The 18,729-nt window shown below is 44.0% G+C and overlaps 1 long non-coding RNA gene across 1 annotated transcript; it reads left to right on the forward strand.

Annotated features, from left to right (window-relative positions):
* Positions 1-5,736: 5,736 nt before the first annotated feature.
* Positions 5,737-9,589, forward strand: LOC109764658 (uncharacterized). Its single transcript, XR_002233219.4, has 3 exons — positions 5,737-6,300; positions 6,982-8,049; positions 8,836-9,589. It is a non-coding gene; the product is annotated as an uncharacterized lncRNA (long non-coding RNA).
* Positions 9,590-18,729: the final 9,140 nt, after the last annotated feature.

The raw sequence follows: 18,729 nt of genomic DNA on the forward strand, positions 1-18,729 counted from the left end.
ATGAGCCGTTTTATAATAAGTGTTCTTCTTCTTAGTCGTTGCAAAGTTTATTATTATTATTTATCACTCTTTTTTTCGACACGAGTGTGCGGTCACTAGCCGGGGAGCCTAATTTCTCTCTCAAAGCCGCTAGAGTTTAGTTTGCTAAACTGGCCTAACGAGAAGTACTCCGCCTTCGAGGAGGTTGAAGCCGTAGGCTGACCCGCTTGAGGTCTTGAGATAAGATGTGTCATGATAAAGCACGACAGAAGCACCTTTTTTTTCTAAGACCAATTTTCGATTTGGCACCGAACACTTATCTAATTCGGGCATCCAGTTTTTACTGAAGTTTTCGGTTTTCCAAGCCTATGGCACTTTTAAACTATTTGTGTGTTTCCAGCATTAGTCTCGTAGTGCAGCCCGGACACCTTTAGGGATTCGGCAAAAACATTCTCGGACATTGCTGTATATGCATCGGTTTCGAATTGCGTCTTTGGTCAATAGTTGGGTTGCCCGGCTCCTGTGCTTGCCTCCTACGTTCCGCTTTGTTCGGCTAGGTGCACAACGGGAGAACCACTGCGATTGTGCTTCCAGCTAGCATGGTTAGGCGCCTCAGTGGAGAAAGCCGAAAACTGACTGTCACAATAAGCGTAAACTGGTCAGCGATCCGATGACTCTGTTAAATGACGGGCCGTTCATAATATTGGCCGAAGTGTTTACGGCTTTGACCTCGACTGTCGCCGAACACTAACCGGAGGCTAGTAACTGGCCTTCCAACTTTAAGCTCCTATGACTAAATGAAAGTTATAAAGCCTGCATATCTGATTGCCTCGTTTCTGCTAACACAACCGCCTCCGGGCACCGAGACGTCGGCTAAGGGTTGTTTTGTTAGTGCGGAAACACCCTGCGTAGTATCTACCAAGGGGTAGAAGCCGACGCTGGGCCACTTTCAACTGATAAACGATCGCAATGGAGTCAAAATAATGATGTAAAGTACTTGGATACATAGAATCATTACATATAATCTGTGATTTACTCTGGATATCGATCCTTAATTCGGCCACCCGTGCCCACATTAAGGCTCGGGGGCTACTGGGCTTCGTGCTCATTATTTATAAATATTAAAGGGGCACATCGATCCCCTGATCTGGTGTTGCCACCCGACCAGTGTCTCGGGGGCTACTGCATTGCCTATTCAATGCAGAAAATCCAAAGGGCTCAGTGTTCGGCTTGATCGAACTATGGGAAAGCGCGTCTTCGGACAACAATAAGTACCATCTGGACCTATCTGGCATCAAGCTAATATATCACAGCGACTTCTCACGACCCTCTCTGAGGGGCCTGTCCGCTGATCTTTATTATATATTACACTGCGTTTCTATTCCTACGTATGCTGCCGAGCTAGTAGTTGATCCTCAGGCCGATTTCACAAATCGACCTGAGTCTCAGGGGCTACTAGGATCAGCAGTTTTATGTTTTCCTTCAGGTGCATCTCGGATTTTAGACCGACACACACCTTGAGGGCTACTGGATATACATATACTGGCTATATATCTCGGCAGAGAATAAATTGCACCAATCAAAAATATTCGCAAAAAATCAGCCCGCGGTCGGGGTGGTGCACCACCTTGGAAGCAGTTCGGCATAAAGCTCGGGCACCGGTGGCTGGCTCCATAGAGGGCATTTCCGGCATTAGGCACAACTAAACTCCTTCAACTTTTTAGAACCAAGGTGGTCTATGACACCTCGGATACAGTCCGGCGTTGGAGCTTGGATATAGTCCGGCGTTGGGGCTCGGATACAGCCCGGCATTGGTGCTCGGCTACAAAATATACCTCGAATACAGTCCGGCGTTGGGGCTTGGACGCAAGAGGACACTGCCGCCCGTGAACAACTTCAAACCCGAGGTGTGGCATAAAAATAACAAGGCATTGATAAAGGCCGGAAACTTAAAGGGGCTCCTCGGATACCCGACGTGTAAACTCGTCGAATGCATTTCGGCGATCCTCAAGATCGAAGATGAGAAGATTTGTTGAACCAGTTTTCAAGACCGACAACCGAAGATGAAGAACAGTTCGGAAGAATCGAGGAGCACCCCCAACTTGAAGACCGGTTCAGGGGGCTACTGACGGTGTCATGGACTAGGGGGTACTCATCACGTCGTCTCCCGATCAGTTGGATTGGGCCGAGGACCCCCATGGCCGTATACTCATGGGCCAGTTCGGACAGCTGCCGCATACAAGGAAGATTCCACAAGACTTGGTGATCAAGACAAGGACTCCTCCCCACCGGCGTATTCGGCTAGGACTCTTGTTATCCTAGGCCTCTGGTGCATTATATAAACCGAGGTCAGGCTAGTCGATAGATCATATACAACAAGAACAATCATAACCATAGGCTAGCTTCTAGGGTTTAGCCTCTACGATCTCGTGGTAGATCAACTCTTGTAATACTCATATCATCAAGATCAATCAAGCAGGAAGTAGGGTATTACCTCCATCGAGAGGGCCCGAACCTGGGTAAACATTGTGTCCCCCGCCTCCTGTTACCATCCGCCTTAGACGCACAGTTCGGGACCCCCTACCCGAGATCCGCCGGTTTTGACACCGACAGCGACCCTCGTCAAGGCTGCGTTACTCCCCTCGACATCCCGGTGGAGGTACGTCTATCCATTGACAAAATCCATAGGGCTTTTCTTTGGGCGGGAAGTGACAAAGTCTCTGGTGGAAATGCAAAGTCAAATGGGAGATGGCCTGCCACCCCATAAACCATGGTGGCCTAGGTATCTTGCACTTGGAAAAGTTTGCCCGCGCCCTCAGGATTCGTTAGCCATGGTTTGAGTGGACCGCATCGGAGCGTGCTTGGGTGGGCACTAGCAACCCATGTGATGAGGATGATCTGACCCTCTTCCATGCCCTCATGAAAGTTACCATTGGGAATGGGCCTAAGGCAAGCTTTTGGGACTCCTCCTATGTGGATGGCCAATGTCCAAAAGATATGGCGCCACCATTTTTGCTATCTCAGAAAAGAAGTCTTTGAACGTCCATGGGGCCTTGCACAATAATAATTGGGTGGATCAACCTAAGAAGTACTTCCAGTGGCCTCTCCATGCAACAATTGCACGAGTTCACCACCTTGTGGAGTTACACGTGGAATGTTCACCTTGCTGATCAGTAGCCCGACTCCATCTCTTGGAAGGTGTCTCCCTCTAGAAACTACTCCGCGACCTCGGTGTACAAAGCTTAGTTCCTCGGCATGGACTCGTACAACATGAAGCGCGACACTTGGAAAATCTGCCCTCCCACCCAGTGCTAAATCTTTGCCTGGCTCATTAACCCAAATCGGGTGTGGACGACAGACCGCCTAACAAAGCGCGGATGGCCAAACTGCGGCCAATGCACCATTTGCAATGGTGCCTCGGAGACGACGACACACATGAACTTCCAATGCCGCATCTCCATCCGCATCTGGAACATGGTCAAGGATTGGCTGGGTCTTCACGTGTTTACACTGCCTCTTGGAATGCTTTCAATGACGTCAAGTCCTCGTGGGGCTCCATCATCCACCATGTCATTTCTAAGCATAAGGCGATGGCATCCCTTTCCATGTTGGTCACATGGGAGATTTGGAACGAGCATAACTCTTGCAGTTTTAACCATAAGCAGACCCCTCCACCGACCATCATCCAGCATATACGTAACGAGGCCTCTATGTGGGTCACAGCCAGGGCTAAGCATTTGGGTATTGCCATGCCGGGAGAGTAGGCCTTTTTCCTTTTTTTCGCATTCGTGCGATCGTTCTGTTACACACTCTTCTTAATTAGTGAATGTGGCAAATCTTTTGCCACTTTTTAAAAAAATCAACACACACATGCCACATCATCAAATGCCCACCACAACATGCATGAGAATTGTTTTTCATTATTAGTTCATCCCCACAAATTATATTTATTTCAACATGCACACATAAGCCATGCACAAATGTCACCTCGTCAAAGGCCCACCCAACATGCATGGAAAAAAAATCATTATAGTATACTACCTATATTCAACAATATTTTTCAACTATACAATAGTTCAATGCAATATATAATACTCCCTCTGTCCCAAAAATAAGTGTCTCGAGCTTAGTACAACTTTGTAATATTGTACTGATGTTAGTACAAAGTTGAGACACTTATTTTGGGATGGAGGGAGCATGTATTTTTAGTATTTTTCACATATTATTAGTCCAAATGTTTCATACAACCAAATCTTATTGAAATATATTGCAGCATATTCGGGTATCATCTACTTACCCAAATGCGTTTGGTAATTTTTTAGAAGGGGGTAGAAATTTAGATGAGGGAGTTGTACATGGGAAGTGACATTTTATTTTCAATCCTTTGTTTGGTACCGGATGAGTATTACATGTGGGAATTTGAGGGAGATGTTTATTCCCTTATTTGGTTAGTGGGAATTCATCGGGATGGACAAGAGATGACAAATCCTATATATTTAAGAGAGTGATCTCTACTAACTTATTTAACTCAACATGTAAGTACATCACATCACCATATAATTATAGATGAAATAAGACTCACCTCAACTTGAAACCATGCATGAGAAAAAGACCCACCACACGTGTAACCATGCACGGGATTTCGCATTCTATTATTCCCATTGAATTCTCTCCGCATTCCTTTGTGAAAGAGTAGAATGAGTTACCTATAATCGATAAATAGTTTTACAACCATACATAATCAAATATAATATATCATATGTATTTTAAATTTTGGTCAATGTGTTATTAATCAAAACATTTATATTCAACATAACTAAATATTATTAAAACTAGAAAAGTGGCCCGCTCGATGCGCGGGCTAGAATTTATAACATTAAATAATGAAAGTATATTATTTCATCTGTCTTGATAGAAATTGGAACCATGCATGAGAACATTTATAAATATAAGACTCCTGAGAACATAGTTTTATCTGACATATAGTTGGTTTAAATAAGTTAACATTTGGCAGCATTATGAGTTTGACTTGAATAGGTGCTTTTCAAGATAAGCGCAATTCCCCTTTCACGTTTCTGAAATATCTTTTTTTTTGCGGGGACACGTTTCTGAAATATCGGGAGGGCTTATTTACTTTGAATTGTTTTGGGTGACGTGTGGTTGGTTGTTCATATTGTGGTGTATGTCCTAATTGATGACATTTTATGTTGCTTAACACTGTCGCGTTGTAGTAAATTTTCCATTTGAAATTTATAAGTCCTTTTGCGGAGAATTTTAATATACATGAACTTTAAGTCGAATGTAAACTTTTGATACCGGTTAGTGATGTTTTTCATAAGATCATGTACTATATGTTTGGGTGGATATGTTTTAACTAATTTGCAGGGTGAAAATATATAATTTAGAAAAACACACGTATATGCAATGTATATATATTTATATATTTATTTATATTTATAGGGGATGTACACTGTACGTAATCATAGATTATTAGTATTTTTTATAGTGATTCCCCTCTGCCGGTATGCTAATTTAGCCAAACAGGATTTCATAGATGCACATAGCGTCCACACATCTTCTCTCCCTTGGCCTAGAGGAATCTTGTAGGAATTTCATAGGATAGGATTTTCATAGGAAAAATTCCTTTAGAGCCCTTTAATTTGTAGGAATGGAATCCTATTCCTATGAAGGAATTCTTCCTATCCTCCACATTTCATAGGAAAATAAACATTAGCCTAGACTCAATAAAAAAAAATCCTATGATGTGAATCAAAGGGTATCTCCTTTCCTATTCCTACTCATAGGATTTGAGATACATGTCATCTCATTTCCTATGACTTTCCTATTGCTATGATTTTCATACACTATGAACCAAAGAAGGCCTTACACTTTCACAGTCACAGTTACTCTTTCCCGATCCCCTTTTTCCTTTACTCCGTTGACTCCAAAATTGCTCCCACCAGATGAGCTTGGTCGTCCTCATGCGCAGCCACGGCAGCGGGTCGACTCGTTTGTGCTGCCGCAGGGTGACCATCTATGGTGGCTGGTTTGGCTCGTACAACTCCTTGATCTCCTAGCAGGGTCCAAGGAGCAGCTGCGCAAGGGAGTATGCGAAATCATGGTGTCTGTGCAGTTGATTTTGGCGTGGATTTCGTCTCCCGCAGCTAGATTGGATCCAACTCGAGTAATAGGATGCAGGCAACGGTGTGTTCCCTAGGTGCGAGGCAGACACATCGTTTCTATTCCCGGTCGATGCAGCCCGGCACGTTGTCCTCCTCCTCCAGCCTGAATATTCTTCCAAATTCGAACTTCGACTTGCAGGTCCCCTTCTTTCCCTTTTCCACACTCTGTCATATTTATAATGTAATTTAGAAAATGTTTGTTAGTGGAGAATGTTTCTTCATTTTCCTTTAAATCTTGGGGAAATATGTGATTCTTTTTTTAAGTTATCTACATGTGTTGAATTATGTACGTACTACTAAGTTTGTGAAACTTTAAAAATTGTAATTATATGTATGAGTACATATGAAATATAACCATGTCTCGATGCTCTCACTATTGGTTTCCACTAAATGATAAGCATGAAGAATAAGATATCACATAATAGAGATTGTCGATGTTTTGTTGTAGAGCATATTCGGCCTGCCATATCATGTTAGCATAGTGCAGTCACTTTGTATTTTTAGGATATAGTTTGCAGTATGCTAAATTTTTATATATGCAATTTTTATGTAATGGAGCAGGTCAGTAGCCTCAGCTAGTGAAAGAAGCGTCATGCTGAAAGTGCATTATTTGTTAATACCTTTAGAATATTTCTTTATAGACTATGTTCTTGACCACATCATCCTCATTGATATCTTCATCATTTACCATTACTCGTAGTGCCATGTGTGAAAACTTGTTTAGGTAGATATATAGTCCTACCTTGTTTAGAGATTGCCCCTAGTTTTTGTTGACAATCGTAGCAAAACAAACTGATATAGGATACTGTCTCCTTTTTAGAAAGAACGGCCACGCGGATCCGGTTGGTGACATGACTATTCTTGGAATATATACTATTTCTCCCACAATGTGTTCCTGATATTATCTGTGCTTCGACGGAATTTCTTCCACATGAGGTCCTATTGTTATCCATTTATCATTTATCTTTTACTGTACTTTTTATGATCAGCCACTTTTTACAAAAATAATCTGTATCATTTTTTCGGCATTTTTATCATGTTGCTTTGTAATATATATTTTTCTTTAGAAGAGTTACAAACAATATTAAAACCTGAAAACAGATGACACATTAGACATGGGCAGCTATTGATGCTTGTACGGACATGTTAGTCTAAACTTCAAAGAATATAAGTTATACCATGAAAACAGTGCCTGTGACATTCACCTAACCTACCCGAATGTTTCCTCTGTTTGTAAATATGAGGTATATTTCTTGCCTCAAACAGATCATATTTCCCATTTTCTTACAAAATAAGAGTCCTGTTCCTTGTATGCCCTATTATATATATAGGTGCAATGTAGTCACTATGGGGGTAGCAGGGACAGTTTCCATATTTAGTCATCAATGGATTAGGGACGGATTGTAACACATGACAATACTGAGCTAGCTAAATTACCATGTAGACCCTCTGCCTATTTTCTCATTGTTGTTATTTATAGAAAACAGAACTGACTTACCATAGTGAAGTGCTGACTTTGAGCAGTAAAAGTTGTCGGTTGGTGCATGCTGTTAGGTTGATCTCTTTCCGTGTGGGCCCAACGGCCCACCGGGCCCCTGATCCGCGCCCTGATCGGGGGCGCCCAACCACAATATGGTTGACGGGCCCCTGTCACGCAGCGCTACATAAAGAGGTGGGGGCCGGCGGCACGCAGTACGAGGTTCACCGCGTTGCCAGTCTCCCCACCGAAAACCCCGACCCGATCTAGGTCTAGCGCTGACAGTGACGGGAAGCTCCGCCGCCACTGCCTACACATCGCCGCCACCTCCACCTTGCCCACTCTCCGCCATCGCCGTGCGCTCCAGCACCACGATGGCTTCCAGCTCGAGTTCGTCTTCTGCTGCACAAGGTAGGTTTACCGGATTTAATCTAGCCTAGTGATCCAGAGGATCTATCACATGCATGACTCCAGCTTTGCAGTTGACATTTTCCTTAGACATTTGGAAAAGTAAACACATAAAGAGGAACTCATATATATTTTTCATAAAGAGGAATGCCCTGCAAAATTTTAAAATGGTGAAACTTTTATCTATGCTTGCTAGTAATTCCAAGCCAAATGCAATAGAGATGTAGAATGTCACAACTATGACATGAATAATTATAACTTTAGTCATTCAGAATTTTAGTGCTAAAAGTAATCTGAATGTCAAATACAGAAAGGTTTACCTCTGTCATTGTGTCAACTTATTTTGAGGGATTTGAACATTTGGTGAAATTAATTGATGATCATACACATGGAAAACATTTTGGCAGAACTACAGTTAGTGATGATTTTCCGTACGCATGGCCTGTAGCAGAACTGTAATCTAGCATTATCTAAAATAAGAGACCAGCCTTGGACTATTATCTTCCCATGGCACCACCATGCTAATGCTGAAAACAACGTCTAGTACAATGGATCTTGCTTTGAATATAACAGAACTACTACCCTGCAACTTTATTCTATACTGGAAAATAATTGATGCAATAGTTAAGCTTATTCCAACTCTTGTAAGGTACAATGCACATAAAAGAAAGGGTATGCAATTTACAGGTCACTAATCATATTCTTGATTCTTAACTATGTGTTGGGTTTCTTCTAACATTCATAATAAAGATAGGCAAATACGTGAATTATTTCCGCTACATTTTCCAGAACAGCAGGATTATGGATAGTTCCGAGAAGAGCGCCTCCCGATCATGGCTATCAATACTCTCGTTGTACTCGTCAAGTCCAACATCCTAGTGCTATATCTCGGTCGGTGTCAAGGAAATTTTCAACCTGGCCTGATGGATGAAGGTGTTTCCTACTTCTGTATCTCTATGGTGATCAAGACTCAGTGATCCATGACATGTAGGATTTTGGTTCACTGCTCTCACAAAAAGGGGTAAACATGCATGGCGTGCCATAAATGGGTCTGGTTTGCAGGGAAGCATTTTGTTGTCTGGCCATTACTATTGTCGTCACCTATACAAATCGGAACTGACCTGACATGCTCGTCATTCATGGGTGATTGTTGTCATTAGCTCCACCCTTATCAGCTTACCAAATCTGAAGCCTCGCTTCTCTCCTGGATTTGCATGTTGGTGGATGGATGTATGCGTTCAGCAAAGCACAGAGGCAGAAGACCACCAGCCCAATCTTGACTCACAAAAATCTGCATAGGCACAACTCCATTATGCATTACAATATGACAGCATGCTTTAGCCTCATCAATCTTTGTAAAGTTTGTGGATGGACATTTAGTTTGTTTTGATAACTAAAGGGGAAAACCTTTGGCGACATGAGAGCAAAGCGAGGGATAAAGGATTACATTGTATTGCACTATGTCTTAAAGTCCCTTGCAACATCTGTTGTGCTAATGAAAACTGGTGTCCTCAACCAAATTGAGGGCCACAAATTTTATTCAGTAGCTAGGTATTGCTAATCATGGTCCCCGGTCTCGTAGTAGATGGAGCATCAATTTTTTTGGAGTTGGATCAATCACATCAGATTCAATCGGTAATCGCTAAATAGTAGTAAAGCCTGAAGTAAACTTACCTGAAGTTCTGGCAAGAATTAATCCGATCCATCTAGAGCCAGCCCAAGCAGAAGCACGCACTGCGAGTTTACATCTAACTGAACACATATCGATCAAGCTATATTATTCCCTGAAGCTAGCTTTGCACACCTACGTAAAAGCAAGCTAGTATTAGCAGGTTCATGTACGGGGAGTTTCCGGCTAGCCGCGTAAGCTACTCCAAGAAGCTAGCTTTGCGTACGTGCATGTCTTATGCCGTTGGCCGGCGACGGTGGGGGTCTGCGCGAGGACATGGACCCTGATTTTCTTTCTCTATTGGATATAGATGGGAGATCGAAGGGGTACCAAAAATAACTAATCCAGGGTATTGGTGGGTAATTATTTTGAAATTTAATGTGAATAGATTGTTTCATAGATCCATCGGCTATGATCAGATACTTAACTTAATTGATGGTTGGATGTTTCTGATTTTTGTGGTATTTTCTACATAATTCTCTTTTTTCTGGTTAACTTATTAACCCATAATAAAGCACTTTTTATATATAATAGAAGATATAGAGACAGTGTGAATGGAGAGAACCAAACCGTGATATTTCCCCCCGCGCCGTCCTCCCCAGGGCGGCTCGGGCGGCGACCCCTCCCCCCGGCCGAAACCCCCCTCCCGCTACTCCCTCTCCCTCCCGCCGCCGCCAAAAGCTCCTGCCGGGCAAAGCCCGCTCAGATCTGGCAGCGGCGGGGCGTCGTTCTTTGCGCAGAGCGCCCACGAGCCGGGGGAGCTCTGTGTGGCGTGGGCGGCGCGGCGTGACTCCGGCGCGCGTCACTTCTTCGAGCGCGGTGGCCGGGGATGGTGGGGGTGGGTGCGCTTGCGGCTCCTTCCCGCTGGCCTCCCTCGAACCGGCGACTCCCCGCTGCGTTGGCGCCCGGTGCTTCGGGGGCGTCGGGGATCTGCTGGTTTCGGTTGGGGGTCCGGCGGAGGTGCTCTGTGAGGCGCGGGGTGGTGGTGCTCGCCCCTTGCCTGGGCGACGTGCCTACCGGCCGCGGATTTGGCTCCGATCCGATGGGGGCGGGCGGGGCATGTTGGATCCTGCCGGATCTGGCCTGCGGTGGACCGGATCCGGTCATGTGTGGCGGCGGGGCTGCAGTGGCCCTTCTCTGTGGCAATGTGCAAGGGGCAGTGCTCCACGACCTGTCGATGCTTCTAGGAGGTGGTATTCTCACTTGGGCGAAAAGCTCTGCTCCTGCCGGAGCAGGCGACGGCGACGCCTGCGGGCGCCGTGTACCTCTGTGGAGGCGGCGCTGTCATGGTGAGTGCTCCTCCGAAAACCTGGGGAAACCCATGTTCCAGGTTCTCTTGGAACAGGTGATGGCGGCGCATTTTGTGTCGCATCCCTTCTTGAAGGCATCATCTAGGTTCGGCTCGGTTCGTCTATGTGGGGGCTGCTCGCTGTGGGTTCGATGGTGGTGGTGGTGCGGCCAATTTGGGGTCGACGGTGGTGTGTGCCTTGTTGGTGAGGAGGTGGTGCTCTGTCTGCGAGATTGTGGCTCAGCCATGCGCCGGAATGGGTCTGATTTTCATCCGAAGCCGGGTTAGCGGGGTTGTTATCCTACTCAATGGATCACCTCGTTCCCATATGGCACCTCTACCTCTGCGAGGTGCTGTTGGGTGGCAACCAGCCGGCCAACGTTCAAGGCTCTTCTCCTTGCTTGGTCGGATGAAGGTGTAAGTTGAGGTCCTCCTCCTTGCTGGTTGTGCTGATGATATTTGGAATGGCGGTCGGTGGTGTTGGTGCGTCCGGCTTCGGATCTTCGAAAGGCCTTCTTCTATGCCCTTTCCTTGGCGGGTCTTCCGGAGGTTCGGCTGGATGTGTGCATGCGTGTGTGTGTGTGTGTGTTTTTGGTTGTGTCTCCTCTTGTTTCCCCCGTGTATTCTGGTTCACTTGAACCTATCTTGTATGGAGCTGCGAGGCTTCTAGGCAAATTCGATGGAATATATTCAGGTGGTTGAGGGCTCCCCCTCCTCCCCCGGTGAAAATTTCAAAATAAATAAATAAATATATAATAGATATATTGCAACCGATTCCCGCAACAATGTGCGGGGTATCATCTAGTTGTGTTATGACTTATGAGTAAGGGTTGAGATGTTCTTCATATATTTATTCCCTCTCAATTCGCACCCCTCCTCTATTAATAAATAGTGGGAGTTAAACTCTAAACTCTCACATCCAATCCTTCATGAATTTCCATTCCCTCCAACCAAATAGGTGATTTTATATCTCAGAACCCCTAAACTCACATTCCCTCTCTCTAATTACCTCCAACCAAAAATGCTATATTGCCCTCTCAAAAAAAGTATTACTCCCTCCAATCCCAAAAAAGTGTCGTGGCTTTAGTTCGACTTTAGTTAAAATTTGAACTAAAGCCATGCCAATTTTTTTCGACCAGAGGGAGTAAATTTTATTATTATTATTATTTTCTTGAGATAATTTTCGTGTGTTGCAACGAGTGTAAATATTCTAGTACACTCATTTACTTGCATATATTTATATGATTGTGTAAATAATGTTACTGTAAGTGCATCTAGTGCCCCTTAGTGATTTTGGTGTATTGAAGACTTATAGGTTAAGGGACTAATGCGTTTGTGAGTGTACACAGGTCTATAAGTCTATGAGGAGTTTGATATTTACAGAGAAAGTCGACCCCTGAAAATGAATGTCTTCAACTGAAGACTTTGAAAATGAAGAAATTGGCGTGACCTTGAAGACTTGATATTCATGCGAGGAATATGAAGCATGAAGACTTTTGTTTTTGTAGTTTCGTTTTCTCTTTCTCGAGTCATAGGAAACACCGTACTGTTAAAGGGGGTCGAGGTAAAACTAAGGAAAAGTTTCCAAGTGATGCTCATCTCAAAATCCTACACCTGCCAATCCTTTCGAGTGAAGCCATTGGAAATCTCATACAGTTTAGTCATTTTCTTCAGTGACAGAGACGAAGATCTTCTGGTCTTTGAGGAATTTGTTCTGACTGAGGAGTTAGGAATTCACCATTGCGGATTGCCTACAAGTGAGGAACATGATAGCCCTGAGGAATTTGATAGTCAAATTTCCGACCGTTGTTATGCTATGCGCCAGCTGTCCCAAAATATCTATCCACCTAACGGTCATATCATTGAAGGGCATTTATGTCTTATCATGCCGGGCTGCTCCCTAGGCTATAAATAGCCGCCCCCTACAACTACTAGCTGGTTGGCTGCTTTGAGAGAAACTAACACTTGTCATTGAGAGCATCCCATCCTCCGAGGACTTTGAGCGAAAATCATCAAGTGAGGAAAACCCAAACCCAAACACCTACAAACCCAAAGTGATTGAGCATCACTGAAGAGATTGTCCCTGTGTGGAACTGACGCTTGTTACCTTTGAGGACTGTGTATCCTCCAGATGGTTAGCCGTCATGGTCTAGAGCATCCAAGAGGAAATTGTGGATCGCCGAGTGACTGAGTCTGTGAAGGTTTGGAAGTCACCTGAAGACTTACCACGAGTGATTGGGCGAGGTCTGTGTGACCTTAGCTCAAGGAGAATACGGTGAGGACTGTGTGTCCTCAGGTTTAAATACCTAGCCGCTCCAACCAGACGTACGACTGTCACAGCAGTTGGAACTGGTCTATCAAATCACCGTCTTCACCGAAATACCTGGTTCTATTTCCTCAACCCTTTCATTTCCTCATTTCATGTTGAAATACTTGATCGTTACTGTTTGAAGACCTTAACTGAAGACTTTCTCAATTTCCTCAGTTCAATTTCTCCAGTAAGTTTGTCTTCAGCCTGCTTATCCTGTGTTTACACTACTTGTACTCTGTGCTTGTTTTCATTTCATCATTGACTGTGCTACTGCTCTGTTATGCTTGCATCTGAGTACTTATTCCGCTGCTTAGTTGTTCATTGCTTAGGAATTTCCTCACCCTGAAATTCCTCAGTGACGAATTTGTAAAAATCTCCTATTCACCCCCTCTAGTCGATATAACGCACTTTTAATTGGTATCAGAGCAAGGTACTCCCTTGTTCTGTATGATTTTGGTTTAACTGCCTGGAGTTTTAGTTATGTCGACTGCAGGCATGATCAAGGTCTCTGCTGGGTGTCCTACCTTCGATTGGACGGACGGACTACCCTTACTGGAAGAATAAGATGCGAATGCATCTTGAGGCAATTGACAACGATCTCTGGTACGTTGTGGAAAATGGTGTTCCCTCTCTCACTCCTACCATCAATGCTGCTGATGTGAAGAAATTCAAGCAACTTGACTCTCAAGCGAAGAACATCATATGTGGCCATCTGAGCAAAGGGCAGTATGGCAGAGTGAGTGCTTTGGAGACAACTAAGCTTATCTGGGATAGGCTGTCCAAGGTCAACGAAGGAGTCTCAACACAACGTGACTCTCGAGTTGACGTTCTTCGCAATCTCTTCAACCGCTTCAAAAGACTCGACAATGAAAATGTCCAGCAAACCTTCGATCGCCTCACTGACATCTCAAATGAGCTTCAAGCACTTGGTGCCACTGACATCACCGACCATGAGGTGGTGAAGAAATTGCTGAGATTACTTGATTCCTCATTTGACACTCTTGCACTGATGATACAAGAACGTGGAGACTACAAGGCACTTGATCCCGCTGATATCCTCGAGAGGCTAAACACTCATGAGTTCCAACTTGCTGAGAAGAGAGATCTCTATGGATCAAGCTATGGAAGAACACGCGCTTTGAAGGCCAAGGCAGTCTCTAAATCTGAAGGTGAGGATTCTGGTAGTAGCCTTGGTGATCCTGAAGAGCTGAGCCAGGAGCTAGCAATGCTCGTGAGGAAATTCGAGAAGTTCTCAAGACGTGGTCGCTTTGGTAAATCCTCAAGAAGTGATGACATGAGATCAGATTCCTCATCCCGTGACTACAAGAAGAGAACTTGCCACAAATGCAAGAAACCTGGTCACTACATTGAAGATTGTTCTCTGTGGGAAAAGGAATCAAAGAAGAAGAAATACAAGGATTACAGTTCTGATGATTCAAAGAAGAAGAAGAAATCTTCAAAGTCTTCATCGTCAAAATCCTCAAAGTTTTCATCTCACAAGAAGAGCAGCTCCAAAAAGGCTCGGGCATTCATTGGCAAGGAAATGGACTCTGAAGCTGAATCTGAGGAAAATGAGGAAGAGGAGGCATCTGAGGAGTCAGAATCTGGTGTGGCGAGCCTAGCCCTCACTACTGCTTTTGTCAGCAAGTCCATCTTCAACTCTGAGGAGAATGACTTCCCCAACTCGGCTGATGATGGCGATGACGACTATGCTCCCACCTATTGCTTCATGGCAAAGGGTGTCAAGGTACTCAAATACCCCTCCTCTGAATCAAGTGAGGATGAATCTGATGAAAACCTCAAGCCTAGCTACTCTAAACTTGCTAAGATTGCTGTGAAACAACAAAAGAATTTTGAAAAGGTTCAAAATATGCTAGACAAAAGCGATGACTTGTTGTGTGAAGAAATGGATCGCACTCAAACCTTGACTAATAATCTTCAGAGACTTAAGTCTAAGTTTGATAATCTTCAAAGTCATCATAACACTCTCTTATCTGATCATGAGAAGCTTTCTTATGAATTTCTTCAAAGAAAGCAGGATCTTGAGAAGCTAAGGGTGAGTTATGAAGATCTTTAGAAGGAGCATTGCTCAACAGATCAGTGTCGCTCAGGAAGAATTCATTCCACCATGTTTGAAATGCATTGAACGTGAATCTGCTAATTCTTCACCTGAAAGTTCAAATGCTTCTATTGCTGCAAATTCTTCAACTGTCTCTGCTATCACAAATTCCTCATCCGAGGATGCTACTAGTATCACTGACAATGCAGGGCTGAAGGAATTGTATGTGACAGGCATGTACTAAAGCCTCAAAGGGCATCAGGCTCTTTGTGATGTGCTTAAAAAGCAGATTCTCAACAGGAACCCTAGGAAAGAGGGTATTGCCTTTGAGAGGAAACTCAATGCTGATGGGACCTACTGGAAATCTGAGCAGTACCCCAAAACCTCATGGGTTGCTGCAAAGGGACCTCCCGTAGATCCATCCACTCTATCTTGCTTTACATGTGAATCTTCATATTCTTTTGATGAGTCATTTGACTCCAACTATAAACTGTTCAAAAATCAGAATGGTGAAGTATTTGCTAGATATGTAGGCACTAACTGCAGGAACGGTCCCCCTATGAAGAAAATCTGGGTTCCCAAAAGGTACCTTGAAAGTCTTCAGGTGAATGACATCATGACACCACCTGTGAAGAATAGGAACCCCAGATCAAATTCTTCATATGGACCAAAGTCTTCATTTGGATTCAAGTTCTCATATGGACCAAATTCCTCATATGGATCAAAATCCTCATATGAACATCATCGTGCTAACACTTCTGTTTCGCAGGGAAAGCCAAAGGGCTATGAATATGTGCATTATTCTTCAAATCATTATGTTCATAAGTCCTCGAAGAATTTCTCTGCTTATTCATATGCTTACCCTAACCCCTCTTCTGTGAAACGAAGTGGACTGGCTTCTATGCCACCTTTCTCTTATGGAGCTCGCAGAATGATGAACTGTTTGCCACCCCTCCAGATGTGGGTGGTGAAGAAAAAGAACTAATCTCTTATGTAGGGTCAGGTCTCCAGACGAACTTAATCGTCTGAAGAATTTGCTGGAGACCTGAATATGCTTGAAAGGATGCAAGCTAATCATGAAGAAATGAATTTTCATTTCTCATGTCCTCATACTGCTATAATTTGTTCTATTCCTTGATGAAATTGATCTGATGAAATTGATGTCATATTCTTCACTGATGAAGTATATGAGTTCGTAAGATGCACTAATTCATCTGCAGGATGATCAACCCAAAGCTACTGAGTCGGTCCTCGATAGTGGATGTACAAATCACATGACTGGTGACAGGAACTTATTGATGGACACTGCTTTATCTCCATCGCATCTGAAGCATATCACCTACGCTGACAAAGGCAAAAGCAAGGTATTGGGTCTAGGTAAGGTTGTGATCTCAAAAGATCGAAACATGGACAAAGTCATGCTTGTCGAGTCCTTAGGATTCAACCTCATGTCTGTCTCAATGCTTTGTGATCTTGATATGGTTGTTGTCTTTGGCAAGTATCGTTGTGTTGTGATCATGGAAGCTGACCATTCCAAAGTCTTCGAAGGCTTTAGGAGAGGAGACCTGTATATTGTTGATTTCTCTACAGGACCACAACCTGCTACATGTCTACTTGCAAAAGCTTCAGAAGGCTGGTTATGACATCGACGACTTGGTCATGCTAGCATGAGGAACTTGCACACGCTCGCGAAGAAGAAGCATGTAATTGGCATCGAGGATGTCAAATTCCTCAAGGATCACCTATGTGGAGCTTGTGAAGCTGGAAAGATGACCAAGGCCAAGCATCCCTCAAAGACCATCATGACTACCACTCGTCCATTTGAATTGCTTCACATGGATCTCTTTGGCCCTACTCATTATGCCACATTCACTAATGCTGCATCATTATATGGCTTCGTTATTGTTGATGACTATTCCCGTTACACATGGGTGCATATCGTCACTTACAAATATGAAGTGTAGGAAGTCTTCAAACGATTTTTCTCGAGGGCTTCAACCAACTTTGGTGTGAAGATCAAGCACATCAGAAGTGACAATGGGACCGAGTTCAAGAATACTGGTCTCGATGACTATCTTGATGAACTTGGTATTACTCATGAGTTATCTGCTCCTTATACTCCTCAGCAGAATGGCATCGTGGAGTGCAAGAACATGACTCTTGTTGAGATGGCTTGCACTATGCTTGACGAATACAAGATGCCTCGTCATTTCTGGCCTGAGGCAATTGGTACTGCGTGCCACATCATCAACAGGGTATATCTTCACAAATTCTTCAAAAAGACCTCATATGAACTCCTCATTGACAAGAAACCCAATGTGAGTTATTTCAAAGTCTTCGGTGCTAAATGTTGGATCAGAGATCCTCATCACAATTCTAAATTTGCACCGAAAGCACATGAAGGTTTTATGCTTGGTTACGGAAAGGACTCGCACACCTACAAAGTTTTCAACACCGTTCATCACAAGGCTGTTGAAACTGTAGATGTGCAGTTCGATGAAACTAATGGATCGCAAAGAGAGCACCTACCTCCTGTCCTAGATGAAAAGTCACCTAAGGAAACCATCGAGTTCAAGGCTACTGAGAATGTCATTCCTACCGAAGAATCTGCTGAAGAAGTCATTCCAGAATGTGAAGAACATCATGCTGGTGCACCTGAGGAAAATGGCTCTGAAGAAAATGCTGAGCCGACTCAACGTCGTCAACCCGCTCATCCTCACGTTGCAAATGAAGTGCAGATCGAGAAAATCATCAGCGACATCAATGCACCAGGTCCTCTCACACGCTCAAAGGCTTCACACTTGTCTAACTTTTGTGGGCACTTTGCTTTTGTCTCTATCACAGAGCCCACCAAAGTAGATGAGGCATTTCGGGAGCCTGAGTGGATTGAAGCGATGCAAGATGAATTACACCAGTTCAAGCTCAATGTAACGCCCACGATGCAGCTATATCTCCCACGTGTCGAGGCACGACTTAGAGGCATAACCGCATAGTGGTTTTGTCGCAAGAAGGGTCATCTTCACACAATCCCATGTAATGAACAAGAATGGGATAAAGAGTTGGCTTACAATCGCCACTTCACACAATACATAAATAAATATCATACATCATCCAAAATACAATCATATAGACCGACTACGGTCAAAATCCAGATGAAGATAAGACAACCCCAAATGCTAGATCCCCGATCGTCCCAACTGGGCTCCACTACTGATCATCAGGAAAAGACACATAGTAACGACCACGTTCCTCGTCGAACTCCCACTTGAGATCGACGCCATCATCTGCACTGGCATCGTCGGCACCTGCAACTGTTTTGGTAGAATCTGTGAGTCACGGGGACTCAACAATCTCAC

This window comes from Aegilops tauschii, chromosome 2, assembly GCF_002575655.3.
Source record: "Aegilops tauschii subsp. strangulata cultivar AL8/78 chromosome 2, Aet v6.0, whole genome shotgun sequence".
NCBI classification, from domain to species: domain Eukaryota; kingdom Viridiplantae; phylum Streptophyta; class Magnoliopsida; order Poales; family Poaceae; genus Aegilops; species Aegilops tauschii.